Source organism: Carcharodon carcharias, chromosome 4, assembly GCF_017639515.1.
Source record: "Carcharodon carcharias isolate sCarCar2 chromosome 4, sCarCar2.pri, whole genome shotgun sequence".
Classification (NCBI taxonomy): Eukaryota; Metazoa; Chordata; class Chondrichthyes; order Lamniformes; family Lamnidae; genus Carcharodon; species Carcharodon carcharias.
Window position 1 is genome coordinate 124036084 of NC_054470.1, and position 22128 is coordinate 124058211.

At 45.1% G+C, this 22128-nt stretch overlaps 1 protein-coding gene across 1 annotated transcript in view; it reads right to left on the minus strand.

The window, feature by feature from the left end:
* fer (fer (fps/fes related) tyrosine kinase) overlaps positions 1–22128 on the minus strand; it is a 416238-nt gene that overhangs the window by 4880 nt on the left and 389230 nt on the right. The gene's annotated exons all lie outside the window — the stretch shown is intronic.

A 22128-nucleotide genomic window follows, 5' to 3' on the forward strand; every position in this document is an offset into this window, starting at 1 on the left:
GCAATCATGGAAGAAATGCATCATTGCCTGTAAAGGGGAGCTCCAGATAAAAGGGGCTGAGTTTTGATAACATATACAAGTAGGAGCTCTGAAATATATTGGGCACTGTTGCAGAGATGCTGGTACAAAAAATGCAAGCCAGATTTTATGGCTCTCATTATAAAAACATTCAGCCACACTGAATCTCTCTCTTTCTAAAAGGTATTAGAATATGTATTAATTTTGTTCAAAGTTTTAGCCCCAGCAATGCAGGAATCATGGAAAACATTATAAAATGAATTATTTCACACCTGTTATTTATAATTGATTGGGAAGGGAGCAAGCAGTGGCTGGGAGGGCAGTAACTTCTACATGGAGCCAAGAGGAGCATTTCTGGTCCTCCTAACTCCATATTCAGGCTAGCTAAACATTTATTTAAACTTCGTTCTTGGTAGCAACCTCTTTATAGATTATTGGTATGGTTGCTTTAAGGAGTGAGGAAACTAACTGTGACATGCATAGCACACGCTGTGGTCAGACACAATCAAATTTAACAAAGGGACCTGAAACAAACGTTAGGCTATCCACTTGCCTAGGCAATGGGCCGAATGCTTGTTTCAGGCAGGTGTCCACAATTACTATGAGGCACTCTAATCAATGTGGTTATCAACGCACCACATATTTTGTTTGTATGCAATTGTCAATAAACATTGGTAGGTTGTGGATACATTTTGCACGCGAGAAATGGCAAAGCAATGTTTAATTGCGTCCCCATAATTTCCAAGGCTCACCACCGTCATCTATTTTAGTTCTCTGCATGTGCGCTGAGTGGCCAGCATAACATATATATTCACAGAATCACAGAATTGTTATGAAGCAGGAGATCATCAGTAGGCCCATCATGTCTGCACCGCCTCTCAGAATGAACCTTTCACCTAATGCCATTCTCCTACCATTCTCCCTATAACCCTGCAGATTGTTTCTTTGCAAATAATCATTTAATTCCCTCTTTAATGCCTCAGTTGAACCTACCTCCACCATTCTCAAGCAGCGCATTCCAGACCCTAACCATGCACCGTGCGAAAACGTTTCTCATCTTGCTTTTGCTTCTTTTGCCAATTACTTTAAATCTGTGCCCTCTTGTTCTCAATCATTTCACGAGTGGAACAGTTTCTCCCTATCTGCTCTGTCCAGACCCCTTGAGATTTTGAATACCTCTATCAAATCTCCCCTCAAGCCTTCTTTCCTCCAAGAAAAAGAGTCCCAACTTCTCTAACCTACTTCATAACTGAAGTTCCTCATCCCTGGAACTTTTCTTGTAAACCTCTTCTGCTGTCTCTCCAACGCCTTAACATCCTTCCTAAAATGCTGCACCCAGAGATGTACATAATACTCCAGCTGATGTCTAACCAGCATCCTATACAAGTTCAACATAACCTCCTTGCTCTTGTACTTTACGCTCTTATTAATAAAGCTGAGCATACTTTATGCTGTATTAACTGCTCTCTCAACCTGTCCTGCCACTTTTAATGACTTTTGCACATGTGTACCGAGGTTTCTCTGCTCCTGCACCCCTTTAGAATACCCCCTTTTATACTGTCGTTCCATGTTCTTCCTACCAAAATGTATCGCCTCACATTTCTACGTATTGAACTTCACATTTTACAAGTACATTAAGAGTAAGTGTATAACTAGGGAAAGAGTAGGGTCCATTAAGGACCATAGTGGTAATTTGTGTGTGGAGCTGGAAGACGTAGGTAGGGTTCTAAATGAATACTTTGTGTCGGTGGTCACAAGTGAGAGGGACAAGGTGGGTATGGAAATCAGGCAGAAGGACTGTGATATAATCAAAGAAATCAGCATAGAAAGGAAGGAGGTTCTATGTGGTCTGGCAGGTTTAAAAGTAGATAAATGTCCAGGCCCGGATGAAATGTATCCCAGGCTGTTAAGTGAGGCAAGGGAGGAGATAGCAGGGGCGCTGGCAATAATTTTCAATCCCTCTCTGGCCACAGAGAAGGTGCCAAAGGACTGGAGGACAGTCGATGTGGTACTGTTATTCAAGAAAGGAGGAAGGGATAAACCAGGGAACTACAGGCCAGTCAATCTAACCTCAGTGGTGGGGAAATTATTGGAAGCAATTTGGAGGGACAGAATTAATCTACATTTGGCGAGGCAGGGATTAATCAAGGGGAGGTCATGTCTGACCAATTTGATTGAATTTTTCGAAGAGGTGACCAGGTATGTAGATGAGGGCAATGCATTTGACATAGTCTACTTGGACTTCAGCAAGGCTTTTGATAAGGTCCCGTATGGGAGACTGATAACGAAGGTAAGAGCTCATGGGATCCAAGGCAATTTGGCAAATTGGATCCAGAATTAACTGAGTGGCAGGGAGCAGAGGGTGATAGTCGAGGGGTGTTTTTGTGACTGAATGCCTGTGTCCAGTGGGGTTCCACGGGGATCGTTGTTGTTTGTGGTATACATAAACGATTTAGACTTGAAAGTAGGAGCGTTGATCAGTAAGTTCGAGGATGACATGAAAATTGGTGGGGTGATAAATAGTGAGGACGATAGCCTTAGATTACAGAAGGATATAGACGGGCTGGTCAGATGGGCTGATCAGTGGCAAATGGAATTTAATCTGGATAAGTGTGAGGTGATGCACTTGAGCAGGACGGGAATACACGATGAATGGTAGAACCCTGGGAAGTACCGAGGATCAGAGGGACCTTGGTGTGCATGCCCACCGGTCCTTTAAGGTAGCAGGACAGGTAGATAAGGTGGTTAAGAAGGCATATGGGATACTTGCCTTTATTAGCCGAGGCATAGAATATAAGAGCAGGGAGGATATGCTGGAAATGTATTAAACGCTGGTTAGGCCACAGCTAGAGTACTGCGTGTAGTTCTGGAATCCACATTATAGGAAGGATGTGATTGCACTGGAGAGAGTGCAGAGGAGATTTAAGAGGATGTTGCCTGGGCTGGAGAGTTTTAGTTAAGAGGAGAGATTGGATAGACTGGGGTTATTTTCCCTGGAGCAGAGGAGATTGAGGAGGGACATGATTGAGGTGTATAAAATTATGAGGGGCATAGATAGGGTAGACAGGAAGGAACTTTTCCCCTTGGTGAAGGGATCAATAACCAGGGGGCACAGATTTAAGGTAAGGGGCAGGAGGTTTAAAGGGGATGTGAGGAAGAATTGTTTCACCCAGAGGGTGGTGGGAATCTGGAACTCACTGCCTGAAAGGGTGGTAGAGGCAGAAACCCTCATATCATTTAAGAAGTATTTGGATGTGCACTTGCGATGCCATGGCATACAAGGCTATGGGCCTAGTGCTGGAAAATGGGATTAGAATAGTTAGGTACTTGTTTGACCGGTGCAGACTCGATGGGCCGAAGGGCCTTTATCTGTGCTGTAGACGTCTATGACTCTGTCTGCCACCTATGTGTCCATTCCATCAACTTATCAATGTCCTTTTGAAGTTCTACATTGTACTCCTCACAGTTTACGATGCTTCCAAGTTTTGTATCTGCCTGCAAATTTTGAAACTTGCTCCCTCTACACCAAGGTCTAGATCATTCATAAGATATCAGGAAAAGCAAGGGTCACAATATTGACCCCTGGGGAATTCCACTACAAACCTTCCTCTGGCCTGAAAAATATCAATTAACCATTACTCTCTGAAATGGTCACTCTTGCTTCAATGGTCACTTCATTTTGATTCCATGTTGTGTCACAAAATCCTCCAGATTATAAAACCATTAAGGCTATCTGTCACAAATACATGACAAGTGCAAGTCATAAACAGCCATTCAAAGCAATTACTATCATTTCCAAAACACCTCTTTCCCTCCAAACATATTTAGCATTAATAGGAATGCTATTAAATGAATTAAGATTTAACTACATAAAGGTGGACTCAATTTAAAACGAAACACCATGCAAAGTGGTTTGCGAGCTAAAGGTGTGGAGGGTGATGGAAATAATTGAGTGATTATTAGGTTGTACACTAATAGAGTTTGAACAATGTCACAAGCAGTTCATACTCACTGACAGCAAGACAGGGGTTAGGCTGGATTGCAAAAATCATTACCTTCTACCAGTTATCATTTTACAATAATAGAAACAGAAAATAAGAGAAGTAGGTAATTCGGCCCTTCAAGCCTGCTCTGCCATTCAATGGCTGATCCCCTATCTCAACACCACACTCCCGTGTTCTCCCCATACCCCTTGACGCCTTTAGAATCCAGGAAGCTATTTCCTTATTAAATATATTCAATGACTTGGCCTCCACAGCCTTCTCAGGTAGAAGATTCCATAGGTTCACCATCCTATGAGTGAAGAAGTTTCTCCTCATCTCAGTCCTAAATGGTCTACCTCATATCCTGAGACTGTGGCCCCTGGTTCTCAACTCCCTCCAGCCAGAGGAAATATCATCCCTGCATCTAGTCTTTCCATTCCTGTCAGAATTATAGATGTTTCAACGAGATCTCCTCTCATTCTTTTAAACTCCTGTGAATACAGGCCTAGTCATACGACAATCCTGCCATCCCAGGAATCAGTCTGGTGAACTTTCGTTGCACTCCCTCAATGGCAAGTGTACCCTTTCTTAGGTAGGAAGGCCAAAACTGCACACAGTACTACTCCAGGTATGGTCTCACCAAGGCCCTGTATAGCTGCAGTAAGACATCCTTGCTCCTGTACTCAAGTCCTCTCGTAATGAAGGCCAACATACCATTTGCTTTCTTAACTGTTTGCTGCACCTGCATGCTTGCTTTCAGAGATTGGTGTACAAGTATACCCAGGTCCCTTTGTACATTAACATTTCCCAATCTATCACCATTTAAATAATACTCTGCCATTCTATTTTTCCTACCAAAGTGGATAACTTCACACTTATCCATGTTATACTGCATCTGCCATGTATTTGCCCACTCACTCAACCTGTCCAAATCGCCCTGAAGCCTCTTAACACCCTCCTCATTGCTCACATTCCCACCAACTTTCATGTCGTCAGAAAACTTGGAAATATTACATTTGGTTCCCTCATTCAGATCATTGATGTATATTGTGAATAGCTGGGGCCCAAGCACTGATTCCTGCTGTACCCCACGAGTCACCGTCTGCCATTCTGAAAAATATTCATTTATTCCTACTCTCTGTTTCCTGTCTGTTAACCAATTCTTAATCCATGCCAATATATTACCCCCAATCTCATGTGCTTTAATTTTACACACCAACCTCTTATGTGGGACTTTATCAAAAGCTTTCTAAAAATCCAAATACACCTTTCCACTGGTCCTCCCTTATTTATTCTGCTAGTTACATCCTCAAAGAACTACAGTAGGTTTGTCAAACATGGTTTCCCTTTTATAAATCCATGATGGCTTTGTCTAATCCTGTTGATATTTTCAAAGTATCCTGTTATCACATCCTAGACTCTAGCGTTTTCCCTATGACTGATGTTAGGCTAACCAGTCTCTGATTCACTGTTTTCTCCCTCCTTTTTTAAATAGTGGGGTTACATTTGCCAACCTCCAATTTGTTGGGACTGTTCCAGAACTTACAGAATTTTAGAAGATGACAACCAACACATTTCCATGGTCACCTTAATCAGTACCTTGGGGTATAGATTATTGGGTCCTGGGGATTTATCGGCATTCAGTCCCATTGATTTCTCCAGCACCATTGTTTTAGCAACACTTTCCTTCAATTCCTCCTTCTTACTTTACCATTGGTTCCCTAGTATTTCTGGGAAGTTATTTGTGTCTCCCTCTGTGAAGACAGGACTAAAGTCGTTGTTTGATTGCTCTGCCATTACCTTGTTTTCTATTATAAATTCTCCCGTTTCAGACTGCAAGGGACCTACATTTGTCTTCACTAATCTTTTTCTTTTTACACACTTAGAGAAACTTTTACAGTCCGCTTTTATATTCCTTGCAAGTTTACTCTCATACTCTATTTTTCCCCTCTTAATCAATCTCTTGGTCCTCCTTTGCTGAATTCTAAACTGCTCTCAATCTTTGGGCTTGCTACTTTTTCTATCAACTTCATATGACTCCTCTTTGGATCTAATACTATCCTTAATTGCTTTTGTTAGCCATGGTTGGGCCACTTTTCCTATTGTGTTTTTGCACCAGAAAGGAATGTACAACTGTTGCAATGCATACATTCGTTCCTTAAATATTGGCCATTGTCTAACCACCTTTTAATGAAGGACCCAATCTATCTTAGCCAACTCACGCCTCATACCTTTGTAGTTTCTTTTGTTAAGATTTAGGGTCCTAGTTTCAGATCGGACTACTTCATTTCCATCCTAATGAAGAATTCTATCATGTTATGGTCACTGTTCCCTAAAGGACACCACACAACAAAATTATTAATTAAACCCTTCTCATTGCACAATACCAAATCTAGGATAGCTTGTTCCCTCGTTGGTTCCTCGCCATACTGGTCTAAAAAACCATCTCGTACAAGTCGAGAAATTAATTCGCCACAGTATTATTGCTAATTTGTTTTGCCCAGTCTATATATAAAGTCACCCATGATTACTGTGGCATCCTTGTCACACACATCTCTCGTTTACTGTATAGTGCTGTCCCCTACCTTATCACTACTGTTTAGAGGCCTATAGATAACTCCCACTAATGTTTTCTGCCCTTTGTTGCTTTTTAGCTCCACCAAGACTGATTCTATGTCTAGATTTTCTGAGCCAATATCCTCTCACTGTCGCACTGATTTCATCGTTAGTTAATAACGCCACATCATCTCCTTTGCCTTTTTGCCTGCCCATCCTAAATATCAAGCACCCTTGGATATTCAGTTCCTAGCCTTGGTCACCCTGCAGCCATGTCTCTGTAATCGCTATCATATCGCACCCATTTACATCTACTTCCATTGCTAAATCATCTACTGTGTTGTGAGTGCTCCATGCACTCAGATACAGTGCCTTTAGACTTGTCTTTTCAACATTTTTACACATTTCTTTGTACTATGGCCCTATTTGCTGCTAGGCCTTGTTTCCTCTGTCTTCCACTTTTGCTTTCTACTTTTCTGTCTTTCATTCCTATTTTTGTTTCCCTCCCTTGTGTCTCCCAGCTCAGATTCCCAACCCTCTGCCAATCTAATTTAAACCCGCCTCCACAATACAAGTAAATACTCCTGAAAGGATATTGGTCCCGGTCCTGCTGGGGTACAGCCCGTCCAGCTTGTACAAGTCCTATCTTCCCCAGAATCAGTCCCAATGCCTCAGGAATCTAAATTCCTCCCTCCTCCACCATCTCTCCAGCCACGCAGTCATCTGGCCTATTCTCCTAATCCTGATCTCACCAGCAGGTGGCACTGGGAGTAATCCTGAGACTACTATCTTTGAGGTCTTGCTTTTTAAATTTATTTCCTAAATCCCTGTATTCTGCTTTCAGGATCTCATCCCTCTTTTCGCCTATGTTGTTGGTACCGATATGGACCACAACCTTTGGCTGTACACCCTCCACCTTTAGAATGTTCTGCAACCGTTCAGTGACATCCTTGACCCTGGCACCAGGGAGGCAACATACCATCCTGGTGTCATGTCTGCAGCCACAGAAATGTCTATCCGTTCCCTATCAATATTGCTCTGCCACTCTCCCAGCCCATGCCCCCCCACCCACCACCACCACCATGCAGCTGAGCCACTCGTGGTGCCATGGACCTGACTCTTGCTTCATTCCCCTGAGAAACCATCTCCCCCAGAAGTACCCAAAATGGAAAATCTGTTGGAGAGGGAGATGGACCCAGGAGACTCCTGCACTACCTGCCTAGCGCTTTTACTCTGTCTAGCGGTCACCCATTCCCTTTCTGCCTGTGCACTCTTTACCTGCGGTATGACCACCTCGGTGAACGTGATATCCACGAAGATCTCATCCTTGTGAATGCTCCTCAGCTCCAAAACATGGATTTCAAGTAGCTGTAGCTGGGGACAATTCCTGCACACATGGTTGCCCTGGACACTGGAAGTGTTCCTGACTTTCAACATCGCACAGGAGGTGCATTCCACTTGGCCGAGTTGCCCTGCAATGACTTACCCTTAAATCATTCCGTCTACTTTTACTTCCTCTAGTTTAGAGAATATTAAGGATAGAAGAAATATTTAGCAGGTCCTACTTATCGAGGCCACCACTCTTCTTACTGAAGAAAGGTAGAAAATGAAAGGACCATCTCCTTCCCTCTTCAGCAAACTCCCTCTCTCACCAAACTCCAATTGAAGCACACTCATGCAGCCCAAAACAGCACTCCAATGCAGACAAAAGCAATGCTGTAGATGGCTTGCTTTTATGCCATCTGAGTCTAGCTTCTGAAAACCTGTTTAAGCCAGTTAACTAATTTACTAGCTGCAGTTGCAAGCCGAGCCCAAATAACCCCAAGTTAAACTAAAACTCAGCTTCTCCCAAAACAGAGCAACTATTAGTTAGTTGCTAAATTCAAGAAAGATAAGACTTTAAATAGAAATTAACCCTTAAAAGTCCGTCTCTCACCAAACTCCAACTAAAGCACTCTAATGCAGCCCAAAGCAGTACTCCAGTGCAAACCACTGGCCTGAATTTTGCAGTCAGCAGCAAAGCAACTGTAGTCACCTCTAATCTCAAGGAAAGCTGCCCATAGGTCTAGTGATCTCTGTGGCACAGGATTCCCCTCTCCTGATGGCAATTTAAATCTGGCACCAAGTCAAGGGGATCTCCAAGTGTGAATATCAGTGATATCATCAAGTTGGGTAAGCAGTTAATCACATTGAAATATTCTCACAGACAGCAACTAGGAAGTTAAAAGCACTGAATCCCTTCATATTTAATTTAAAATTTCAGATTGTGAAATAGATGATTATTGCGTTAAATGAACCCAAAATAAAGACAAACTTATGTAATTTTTAAGTTTATGTGAGTTTTTTTTAATCACAATGGAGAAAACTGACACTCCACAAATACAAAATTAGTTTTTCAGGGACAATGAGGGTGTTTAGCAGTAATTATAAAATTAGTACACTGTTAAAAAACAAGTTACACCTTATTCAGTAAGATTTAATTTTTTCAAGGATTTTACAGCGAGACTAACTGCCCAAGAGCAAATTACTCGTCAGTTCAAAGAATTCCCATTGAATGCAGTTTGCTAGAAGTTTGGGCTGGGTGGGTGGTGGTGGTGGGGGGTGCGCATGCAGGGATGAAACAGCTTCTTCTATGGAGAATTGTATGATGCAATTTTAACTCACTCAATATCCTACTCACTGATACAGAGTTAAAACCAAGCCTGTAGAATTGCTGACAGCAACTTCTGCATTTAATTTTGCATGTTGCAGTAAGTTTCGGTGGAATATAGATGGCGAACACTGACACTTTCACGATCAATATCACCATAGAATCTGGCCCAATGTTTGTTGCTTTATAATGACAATCCTGTGTCACAATGTCAGTTACACTTTTCATGCTGGTGGGTAAAACACTGCTCACCATAATAGTAAAGTGAGAAAATTGTTGATAGGCATCGGAAACATAAACGGCAAACCCAGCCTCATCGACCCTACAAAGTCTTCCTTACAAACATCTGGGGGTTTGTGCCAAAATTGGGAGAGCTATCACACAGGCTAGTCAAGCAATAGCCTGACATAGTCATATTCAGGAATCATACCCTTACAGATAATGCCCCAGACACCACCATCACCATTCCTGATTATGTCCCGTCCCATCTACAAGATAGACCCAGCAGAGATGGCAGCATAGTGGTATACGGTCAGGAGGGAGTTGCCCTGGGAGGCCTCAACTGCAACCCTGGACCCCGTGAAGTCTCATGGCATCAGGGGGCTAGTGCCAAATTGGGAGAGCTGTCTCACAGACGAGTCAACAGCCTGGCATGGTCATCCACACGGAATCATATCTTACAGATAATGTCCCAGACACCATAATCACCATCCCTGGGTAAATCCTGTCCCACTGACAGGACAGACCCAGTAGAGGTGGCAGCACTATGGTATACAGTCGGGAGGGAGTTGCCTTGGGTTGAGTTTCCTCAACATCGACTCCAGACACCAAGTCTCATGGGGGTCAGATCAAAAATGGACAAGAAAACCTCCTGCTGATTATCACGTACTGCCCTTCCTCAGCTGATAAATCAGTGCTTTCTCCATGTTGAACACCACTTGGAGAAAGTACTGAGGATGGCAGGGGCGCAGAATGTACTCCAGGTGGGGGACTTCAATATCCATCACAAAGAGTGACTTCGTAGCATCACAACTGGCTGAGCATGCTGAGTCCTAAAGGACACAGCTGCTAGATTGTGTCTGTTGCAGGTGGTGAGAGAAACAAGAGAGAAAAACATACTCGACCTCATCCTCACCAACCTGCTTGCTGCAAATGCATCTGTCCATGGCAGTATCAGTAGGAGTGACCACCACACAGTCCCACCTTCACATTGTGTTGTGTGGAATTGCCACCATGCTAAATGGGATGGATTTTGAACAGATCTAGCAATTCAAGACTGGGCATCTATGAGGCGCTGTGGGCCAGCAGAAGCAGCAGAATTGTACTCAAACACAATCTGTAACCTCATTTCCCAGAATATACCCGACTCTCCGGTTACCACCAAACCAGGGATCAAACTTGGTTCACTGAAGAGCTTGGAGGGCATGTCAGGAGCAGAACCAGGCAGACATAAAAATGAGAAGTCAACCTGGTGAAGCTATAACACAGGACTACTTGTGTGCCAAACAACATAAGCAGCAAGTGTTGGACAGAGCTAAGCGATCCCACAACCAATGGATCAGATCCAAGCTCTGCAGCCCTGCTACATCCTGTTATGAATGGTGGTGGAGAACTAAACAGCTCACTGAGGAGGCTCAACAAATATCCCCATCCTCAATGATGGGGAAGCCCTGCACATCAGGACAAAAGATAAGGCTAATAATGAAACCATTGCGGATTGTTATAAAAACACATTTGGTTCACCAATACCCTTTAGGGAAGGAAACCTGCCGTCCTTACCTGGTCTGGCCTGCGTGTGAATCCAGACCCACAGCAATATGGTTGGCTCTTAAATGTCCTCTGACAAGGGCAATTATGGATGGGCAATAAATGCTGGCCTAGCCCAGTGGCGCCCACATCCCATCGACAAATAATATTAAAAAAAACTTGCCACGCTCCCTAACCAAGCTGTTCCAGTACAATAACAACACTAGCATCTACCCAGCTATGTGGAAAATTGCCCAGGTATGTCCTGTACACAAAAAGCAGGACAAATCCAACCCAGCCAATTACCGCCCCATCAGCCTACTTTTGACCATCAGTAAAGTAACGGAAGGGGTCAGCAACAGTGCTATCAAGTGGCACTTGCTTAGCAATAACCTGTTCACTGATGCTCAGGGCTCACCAGGGCCACTCAGCTCCTGACCTCATTAAAGCCTTGGTTCGAACATGGGCAAAAGAGCTGGACTCCCGAGGTGAGGTGACAGTGACTACCCTTGACATCAAAGCCATAATTTACCGAGTGTGGCATTAAGGAGCCGGAGCAAAGCTGGAGTCAATGGGGGATTAGGGCGACAATTCTCCACTGGTTGGAGTTAAACCTAGCACAAAGGAAGATAGCTGTGGTTGTTGGAGGTCAGTCATCTCAGTTCCGGGACATCAGTGCAGAAGTTCCTCATGGTAGTGTCCTTGGGCCAACCATCTTCAGCTGCTTCATCCATCCTTCCTTCCATCATAAAGTCAGAAGTGGGGATGTTCCCTGATGATTGCACAATGTTCAGCAACATTTGTGACTTCTCGGATACTGAAGCAGTCCATGTACAAATGCAGCAAGGCCTGGACAAGATTCAGGCTTGGGCAAGTAACATTCGTGCAACACAAGTGCCAGACAATGACCATCTCCAACAAGAGAGAGTCTAACCATCGCGTTCAATGGCATGAATACCCCACTATCAACATTCTGGGGGTCACCATTGACCAGAATCTGAACTGGACTAGCCATATAAAAACTGTGGCTATAAGAGCAGGTCAGAAGCTAGGAATCCTGCGATGAGTAACTCATCTCCTGACTCCCCAAAGCCTGTCCACCATCGACAAGGCACAAGTCAGGAGTGTATTGGAATACTCCCCACTTGCCTGGATGAGTGAAGGTCCCACAACACTCAAGAAGCTTGACACTGTCCAGGACAAAGCAGCCCGCGTTGGGCACCACATCCACAAATATTCACTGCCTCCACCATTGATGCACAGTAGCAGCAGTGAATACCATCTAGAAGATGCACTACAGGAATTAACCAAGGTTCTTTAGATAGCCCTTCCAAACGCACGACCACTACCATCTAGAAGGACAAGGGCAGCAGACACATGGTCACATCACCAACTGGAAATTCCCCTCCAAGTCACTCACCATCCTGACCTGGGAATATATCACCGTTCCTTCACTGTCGCTGGGTCAAAATCCTGGAACTCCCTTCCTAACAGCATTGTGGGTGTACCTACACCATATGGACTGCAGTGGTTCAAGAAGGCAGTTCACCACAACCCTCTTAAGGGCAACTAGGGATGAGCACTAAATGCTGGCCCAGCCAGCAAAGCCGACACTCTGTGAAGGAATTAAAAAACACATAAGAAGCAAGCGATAGACAGACCGAAGTGATTCCACAACCAATGGATCAGATCTAACCTCTGCAGTCCTGCTACATCCAGTGGTGGTGGACAATTAAATAACTCACTTGGAAGTGGAGGCCCCAGAAATATTCCAATCTTCCATGCAAAAGATAAGGCTGAAGCTTTTGGAAGAACCTTCGACCAAAAATGCCAAATAGGTGATTCTTCTCAGCTTCCTCCGGAGGTCGCCAGCATCACAGATGCCAGTCTTCAGTCAATTCGATTAACTCCACGCGATGTCAAGAAACAGCTGAAGGCACTGGATATTGCAAAGGCTATGAGCCCTGACAACATTCTGGCAATAGTACTGAGGATTCGTGCTCCAGAACTTGCTGCGCCCCTAGTCAAGCTGTTCCGGTACAGCTACAACACTGGCATCTGCCTGCAATGTGGAAAATTGCCCAGGTTTGTTCTGTACACAAAATGTAAGACAAATCCAACCTGGCCAAATACTGCCTCATCATTATACATTCCATCATCAGTAAAGCGCTCCTCAACAGTGCTATTAAGTGGCACATGCAATAATCTGCTCACTAATGCTGAGTTTGTGTTCTGCCAGGGCCACTCAGTAGCTGACTTCATTACAGCCTTGGTTCAAACATGGACAAAAGAGCAAAACTCCAGAGGTGAGGTGAGGGTCCCTACCCTTGACATCGAGACAACATTTGACCGGGTGTGGCATCAAGGAGCCCTAGCAAAAGTGGGGTCAATGGGAATGAGGGGTAAAACTCTCAGTTGGTTAGAGTCATACCTAGCACAAAGGAAGATGTTGTGGTTGTTGGAGGTCAGTCATCTCAGCTCCTGGACATCACTGCAGGAGTTCCTCAGGGTAGTGTCCTAGGCCCAACCATCTTCAGCTGCTTCAGCTATGATCTTGCTTCCATCATAAGTTCAGAAGTGGAGATATTCGCTGATGACTGCACAATGTTCAGCACCAGTTGTGACTCCTCAGACACTGAAGCAGTCCATGTCCAAATGCAGCAAGATCCGGGCAATATCCAGGTTTGGGCTGACAAGTGGCAAGTAACATTCGCACCACACAAGTGCCAAGCAATGATCATCTCCAACAAGAGAGAATCTAATCATTGCCCTTTGACATCCAATGGCATTATCATCACTGAGACCCCCACTATCAACATCCTAGGGGTTACCTTTGACCAGAAACTGAACTGGGCTATCCATAAAAATATTGTGGCTACAAGAGCAGGTCAGAGGTTCAGAATCCTGTGCCAAGTGATTCACCAAAAGACCTAAAACCTCTCTCTCCTATGCGTGGAAGATTCCAGTAATTCCACAATAATAGCTTGTTGACTTTTTCTTCTCATATCTCTATAACCGGCTCTCTCACTGAAAACCCCTGTGAAGAGGAATTTGGAAGGCATTGATCAAAGCCAATCCATTGAATCCTGTACTCCAGAACTGGTGCTATTAAACTGTTTTAATCCCATCCTTAAAATCTATGTTTTTGTGTGTTTTATGGGTCTTGCATATGTTGCATAGGGATTTACGAAAGGGGTAGAGTTTAAGTTATAGTGTTAGAAATTAGAAGTTCATATTTCTTTCTTTTGTCACTGGTTAACGACAATTTGTTCAATAAACAGTTATTTACTTGTTAAACAAAAACAAAAACAGAATTACCTGGAAAAACTCAGCAGGTCTGGCAGCATCGGCGGAGAAGAAAAGAGTTGACGTTTCGAGTCCTCATGACCCTTCAACAGAACTTGAGTTCGAGTCCAAGAAAGAGTTGAAACATAAGCTGGTTTAAGGTGTGTGTGTGGGGGGACGGAGAGAGAGAGAGAGAGAGAGAGAAGTGGAGTGTGGGTGTGGTTGTAGGGACAAACAAGCAGTGATAGAAGCAGATCATCAAAAGATGTCAACAACAATAGAACAAAAGAACACATAGGTGTTAAAGTTAAAGTTGGTGATATTATCTAAACGAATGTGCTAATTAAGAATGGATGGTAGGGCACTCAAGGTATAGCTCTAGTGGGGGTGGGGAGAGCATAAAAGATTTAAAAAAATTTTTAAAAATAATGGAAATAGGTGGGAAAAGGAAAATCTATATAATTATTGGAAAAAAAAAGGAAGGGGGAAACAGAAAGGGGGTGGGGATGGGGGAGGGAGCTCACAACCTAAAGTTGTTGAATTCAATATTCAGTCCGGAAGGCTGTAAAGTGCCTAATCGGAAGATGAGGTGTTGTTCCTCCAGTTTGCGTTGGGCTTCACTGGAACAATGCAGCAAGCCAAGGACAGACATGTGGGCAAGAGAGCAGGGTGGAGTGTTAAAATGGCAAGTGACAAGGAGATTTGGGTCATTCTTGCGGACTGACAGCAGGTGTTCTGCAAAGTGGTCGCCCAGTTTACGTTTGGTCTCTCCAATGTAGAGGAGACCACACTGGGAGCAACGAATGCAGTAGACTAAGTTGGGGGAAATGCAAGTGAAATGCTGCTTCACTTGAAAGGAGTGTTTGGGTCCTTGGACGGTGAGGAGAGAGGAAGTGAAGGGGCAGGTGTTGCATCTTTTGCGTGGGCATGGGGTGGTGCCATAGGAGGGGGTTGAGGAGTAGGGGGTGATGGAGGAGTGGACCAGGGTGTCCTGGAGGGAGTGATCCCTACGGAATGCCAATAGCGGGGGTGAAGGGAAGATGTGTTTGGTGGTGGTATCATGCTGGAGTTGGCGGAAATGGCGGAGGATGATCCTTTGAATGCGGAGGCTGGTGGGGTGATAAGTGAGGACAAGGGGGACCCTATCATGTTTCTGGGAGGGAGGAGAAGGCGTGAGGGCGGATGCACGGGAGATGGGCCGGACACGGTTGAGGGCCCTGTCAACGACCGTGGGTGGAAAACCTTGGTTAAGGAAGAAGGAGGACATGTCAGAGGAACTGTTTTTGAAGGTAGCATCATCGGAACAGATGCGACGGAGGCGAAGGAACTGAGAGAATGGGATGGAGTCCTTACAGGAAGCGGGGTGTGAGGAGCTGTAGTCGAGATAGCTGTGGGAGTTGGTGGGTTTGTAATGGATATTGGTGGACAGTCTATCACCGGAGATTGAGACAGAGAGGTCAAGGAAGGGAAGGGAAGTGTCAGAGATGGACCACGTGAAAATGATGGAGGGGTGGAGATTGGAAGCAAAATTAATAAATTTTTCCAAGTCCCGACGAGAGCATGAAGCGGCACCGAAGTAATCATCGATGTACCGGAGAAAGAGTTGTGGGAGGGGGCAGGAGTAGGACTGCAACAAGGAATGTTCCACATACCCCATAAAGAGACAGGCATAGCTGGGGCCCATGCGGGTACCCATAGCCACACCTTTTATTTGGAGGAAGTGAGAGGAGTTGAAGGAGAAATTGTTCAGCGTGAGAACAAGTTCAGCCAGATGGAGGAGAGTAGTGGTGGATGGGGATTGTTCGGGCCTCTGTTTGAGGAAGAAGCTAAGGGCCCTCAGACCATCCTGGTGGGGGATGGAGGTGTAGAGGGATTGGACGTCCATGGTGAAGAGGAAGCGGTTGGGGCCAGGGAACTGGAAATTGTTGATGTGACGTAAGGTGTCAGAGGAATCACGGATGTAGGTGGGAAGGGACTGGACAAGGGGAGAGAGAAGGGAGTCAAGATAACGAGAAATGAGTTCTGTGGGGCAGGAGCAAGCTGAGACGATCGGTCTACCGGGGCAGTTCTGTTTGTGGATTTTGGGTAGGAGATAGAAGCGGGCCGTCCGAGGTTGGGCGACTATCAGGTTGGAAGCTGTGGGACGGAGATCCCCAGAGGAGATGAGGTCAGTGACAGACCTGGAAACAATGGCTTGATGTTCAGTGGTGGGGTCATGGTCCAGGGAGAGGTAGGAGGAAGTGTCTGCGAGTTGACGCTCAGCCTCCGCGAGGTAGAGGTCAGTGCGCCAGACAACAACAGCACCACCCTTGTCAGCGGGTTTGATGACAATGTCAGGGTTGGACCTGAGAGAATGGAGTGAGTTCAGAGAGCGACAGGTTAGAATGGGTGAGAGTAGCAGAGAAATTGAGACGACTAATGTCGCGCCGACAGTTCTCAATGAAAAGATCAAGAGAAGGTAAGAATCCAGAGGGAGGGGTCCAGGTGGAGGGAGAATATTGGAGATGGGTAAAAGGATCCGTTGAACTGGGAGAGGACTCCTGCCCAAAGAACTGAGCCCGGAGATGAAGACGGCGGAAGAAGAGTTCAGCATTATGCCGAGCCCGAAATTCATTGAGGTGAGGTCGTAAGGGAGGAAACTAAGTCCTTTGCTGAGCACTGAACGTTCAGTATCGGAGAGGGGAAGGTCAGGGGGTATAGTGAATACATGGCTGGGGTTGGGATTGGAAGATGGGGTGGGGATGGGGAGGGACAGGCAGGGGTGGAGGGTCCTAGATGGGTGTTGGTGTCGATGAGTTGTTGGAGCTTGCGTTCCTTAGCACTTGAGAGAAAGAGAAAAAGTTTCTTGTTGAGGTGTCGGATGAGCCGAAGGATAAAATGAAACTGGGGGCACGCGCAGCTTTGAAAAAGGGTATGGCGGTGCTGCTGGAGGGAGAGGTCGAGTGTGTTCATATGGCGGCGCATGGCACTGAGTGTGGATTTCAGAATGTGACGGGAACAGTAGTCCGAGAAACGTTTTATGTCCCGGAGATACCTGTAATCCTGGGTGGGTTCGAAACATGAGGGGTGGAATTTCAGTTGAAATCCACTTGGGGTAAGTCGGAGATGGAGACAGTCACTGAGAAAGGAGATATGACTGTGAAAGCGGGTTTTAGTAAACACCTTGTCAAACACCAGGAGGGAAATGGAAAGCAAGGAAGGTGAGCAGGGCAAAAGAGAGGAACGGAAATCTTGTCGCAGTAAAGAACAGAACTTCTTCAAGGAAGTAGGCATTTCTTGAAGAGCAGTGGCAGTCAATTAAACACAGAGATAAAAACAAAAAAACTGCGGATGCTGGAAATCAAAAACAAAAACAGAATTACCTGGAAAAACTCAGCAGGTCTGGCAGCATCGGCGGAGAAGAAAAGAGTTGACGTTTCGAGTCTTCATGACCCTTCGACAGAACTTGAGTTCGAGTCCAAGAAAGAGTTGAAATATAAGGTGGTTTAAGGTGTGTGTGTGGGGGGCGGAGAGAGAGAGAGAAGTGGAGTGGGGGTGTGGTTGTAGAACTAATTTCTCGTTATCTTGACTCCCTTCTCTCTCCCCTTGTCCAGTCACTTCCCACCTACATCCGTGATTCCTCTGACACCTTACGTCACATCAACAATTTCCAGTTCCCTGGCCCCAACCGCTTCCTCTTCACCATGGACGTCCAATCCCTCTACACCTCCATCCCCCACCAGGATGGTCTGAGGGCCCTTAGCTTCTTCCTCGAACAGAGGCCCGAACAATCCCCATCCACCACTACTCTCCTCCGTCTGGCTGAACTTGTTCTCACGCTGAACAATTTCTCCTTCAACTCCTTTCACTTCCTCCAAAAAAAAGGTGTGACTATGGGTACCTGCATGGGCCCCAGCTATGCCTGTCTCTTTATGGGGTACGTGGAACATTCCTTGTTCCAGTCCTACTCCGGCCCCATTCCACAACTCTTTCTCCGGTACATCGATGATTACTTCGGTGCCGCTTCATGCTCTCGTCGGGACTTGGAAAAATTTATTAATTTTGCTTCCAATCTCCACCCCTCCATCATTTTCACGTGGTCCATCTCTGACACTTCCCTTCCCTTCCTTGACCTCTCTGTCTCAATCTCCGGTGATAGACTGTCCACCAATATCCATTACAAACCCACCGACTCCCACAGCTATCTCGACTACAGCTCCTCACACCCCGCTTCCTGTAAGGACTCCATCCCATTCTCTCAGTTCCTTCGCCTCCGTCGCATCTGTTCCGATGATGCTACCTTCAAAAACAGTTCCTCTGACATGTCCTTCTTCTTCCTTAACCGAGGTTTTCCACCCACGGTCGTTGACAGGGCCCTCAACCGTGTCCGGCCCATCTCCCGTGCATCCGCCCTCACGCCTTCTCCTCCCTCCCAGAAACATGATAGGGTCCCCCTTGTCCTCACTTATCACCCCACCAGCCTCCGCATTCAAAGGATCATCCTCCGCCATTTCCGCCAACTCCAGCATGATGCCACCACCAAACACATCTTCCCTTCACCCCCCCTATTGGCATTCCGTAGGGATCGCTCCCTCCGGGACACCCTGGCACTCCTCCATCACCCCCTACTCCTCAACCCCCTCCTATGGCACCACCCCATGCCCACGCAAAAGATGCAACACCTGCCCCTTCACTTCCTCTCTCCTCACCGTCCAAGGACCCAAACACCCCTTTCAAGTGAAGCAGCATTTCACTTGCATTTCCCCCAACTTAGTCTACTGCATTCATTGCTCCCAATGTGGTCTCCTCTACATTGGAGAGACCAAACGTAAACTGGGTGACCACTTTGCAGAACACCTGCGGTCTGTCCGCAAGAATGACCCAAACCTCCCTGTCACTTGCCATTTTAACACTCCACCCTGCTCTCTTGCCCACATGTCTGTCCTTGGCTTGCTGCATTGTTCCAGTGAAGCCCAACGCAAACTGGAGGAACAACACCTCATCTTCCGATTAGGCACTTTACAGCCTTCCGGACTGAATATTGAATTCAACAACTTTAGGTTGTGAGCTCCCTCCCCCATCCCCACCCCCTTTCTGTTTCCCCCTTCCTTTTTTTTTCCAATAAATTATATAGATTTTCCTTTTCCCACCTATTTCCATTATTTTTTAAAAATTTTTTAAATCTTTTATGCTCTCCCCACCCCCACTAGAGCTATACCTTGAGTGCCCTACCATCAATTCTTAATTAGCACATTCGTTTAGATAATATCACCAACTTTAACTTTATGTTCTTTTGTTCTACTGTTGTTGACATCTTTTGATGATCTGCTTCTATCACTGCTTGTTTGTCCCTACAACCACACCCCCACTCCACTTCTCTCTCTGTCTCTCTCTCTCCGCCCCCCCACACACACACCTTAAACCAGCTTATATTTCAACTCTTTCTTGGACTCGAACTCAAGTTCTGTTGAAGGGTCATGAGGACTCGAAACGTCAACTCTTTTCTTCTCCGCCGATGCTGCCAGACCTGCTGAGTTTTTATAGGTAATTCTGTTTTTGTTTTTGTTTTGGATTTCCAGCATCCGCAGTTTTTTTGTTTTTATTTACTTGTTAAGTTTACAAACCTGTTGCTCATATTCTGTTAACCTAAATTAAACAGTTAGGTAGAATTGGGGCAATCTGGTGGTTTGGTCAAACTTTTCACGTTTGTTGCAGCTCAGGGAATAGTAGGGCTTGATATTACAGCACACTATCCCCAGTGAGTCGTGACAAAGTGTGGGGGTTTAACTGAAATATTTTGGAACAAAAGACAATGATGATCAATGATGATTTGGGTGTAGATGTAGTAAGTAATAATAGCTAAAAAGAAACACCAGGTTTCTGCTGTCAAAAATAAAACTGCACTGGAAACTGCTAAAGCTTTCCTGCAAGTGGAAGAGATGTCCCTGACGATTTTACAAGGGATCCCAAAAGCCAGGTTAATCGAATTGGCAAGTAAATTAAGTGTAGGATTGCCTGCCAAAGCTAGGAAGGCAGAGATAATTGAAGAGATGGCACAGCATTTGAAATTGGAAGGAATATCCAAGAGACCGTGTTCTCTAAGGGATGATTCATTGGAATGGGCTCAAATTCAGTTGCAAATAAAAAAATTGGAACTAGAGGCAGCAGATAAGGAAAGAGAAAAGACATTCCAAAGGGAGTTAGAAATGGCGACGTTAGAAAAGGAGGAAAGAGAAGAAGAGAGAGAATTCCAGCTTAAAATGCTGACAGTTAAAACAGAGACATCAATAGGTGAGAAAGGACTGATGTCCAGACCAGAACCCAGTGGGGAGATGTTTAAATTTCTACAAGCTCTTCCGAAATTTGAGAAAAGAGATGTTGAAGCATTCTTTATTTCATTTGAGAAAATAGCCAAACAGATGAACGAAGCAAAGGAAAGCTGAACATTGCCCATGCAGAGCAAATTGACAGGCAGAACACAGGAAAATTATGTATCACTGTCAGAGGTTTCTAAGGAATATGATGTGGTGAAAAAGGCCATTTTGAGTGTGTATTAGTTGGTCCCTGAAGCATACAGACAAAAGTTTTGAAATTTTAAGGAAACAACCTGGGGAAACTTACAATGAATTTGCAAGGATTAAGCAAAGTAGTTTTGACAGGTGGATACAAGCACTAGGATTTGAAACTACCAATGAAGTTCTCAGAGAGACCATTCTCTTAGAAGAATTTAAAAACTCCCTACCTTCTGTATTAACATCTCACGTTGAAGACCAAAGGGTCCCAGCTGCTAGACAGGCAGCAGTAATAGCTGATGATTATGAGCTGATCCATAAAACAAAAGCCTTTCTCCATCACCCGCATAAATGTGAAAAGGATAGAAAGTGGGAGAGTGAAAGGAAGGCAAGTAACCAGGGGAAAGAATGGATAAGACCAAAGACGCAGGAGCAGAAGTAAGCCATTCGGCCCATCGAATCTGCTCCACCAATCAATGAGATCAAGGCTGATCTGATAATCCTTAACTCCACTTTCCTACCTTTTCCCCATAACCCTTGATTCCTTGACTGATTAAAAGTATGTCGATCTCAGCCTTGAATATACTTAACGCCTCTACAGCTCTCTGCAGTAAAGAATTCCACAGATCAACTACCCTTTGAGAGAAGAAATTCCTCCTCATCTCTGCTTTAAATGGGCGCCCTCTTACTCTGAGATTATGCCCTCTGGTCATAGACTCTCCCACAAGGGGCAACAACCTCTCAGCATCTATCCTGTCAAGCCTCCTAAGAATCTTAAATGGTTCAATAAGGTCGCCTCTCATTCTTCTAAACTCTAAAGGGTACAGGCCCAACTGAAAAAGAGGAGGCGATGGCGTAGTGGCATTGTCACTGGACTAGTGATTCAGAGACCCAGGGTAATGCTCTGGGGTCCCAGATTCGAATCCTGCCACAGCAGATGGTGGAATTTGAATTCAATAAAAGTCTGGAATTAAAAGTCTGATGATGACCATGAAACCCCGAACGTTGTAAAAGAAAAACCCATCTGGCTCACTAATGTCCAAGGAGAGAAAATCTGTTGTCCTAGCAAACCACTCAGTTGTATCAACCACTACAAGGTCGTAAAAAAGAATGAAATCGGATGAACCACCAGCATCGATATAGGCACCAGAAACGACAACGGCAGTCTCAGCCCTGTCGACCCTGCAAAGTCATCCTTATTAACATCTGGGGACTAGTGCTACAATTGGGAGAGGAGTCTCACAGACTAGTCAAGCAACAGCCTAACATAGTCATCTTCACAGAATCTTACCTTGCAGATAATGTCCCAGACACCACCATCACCATCCTGTATGTCCTGACCCACCGGCAAGACAGACCCAGCAGAGGTGGTGACGCAGTTGTATACAGTCGGGAGGGA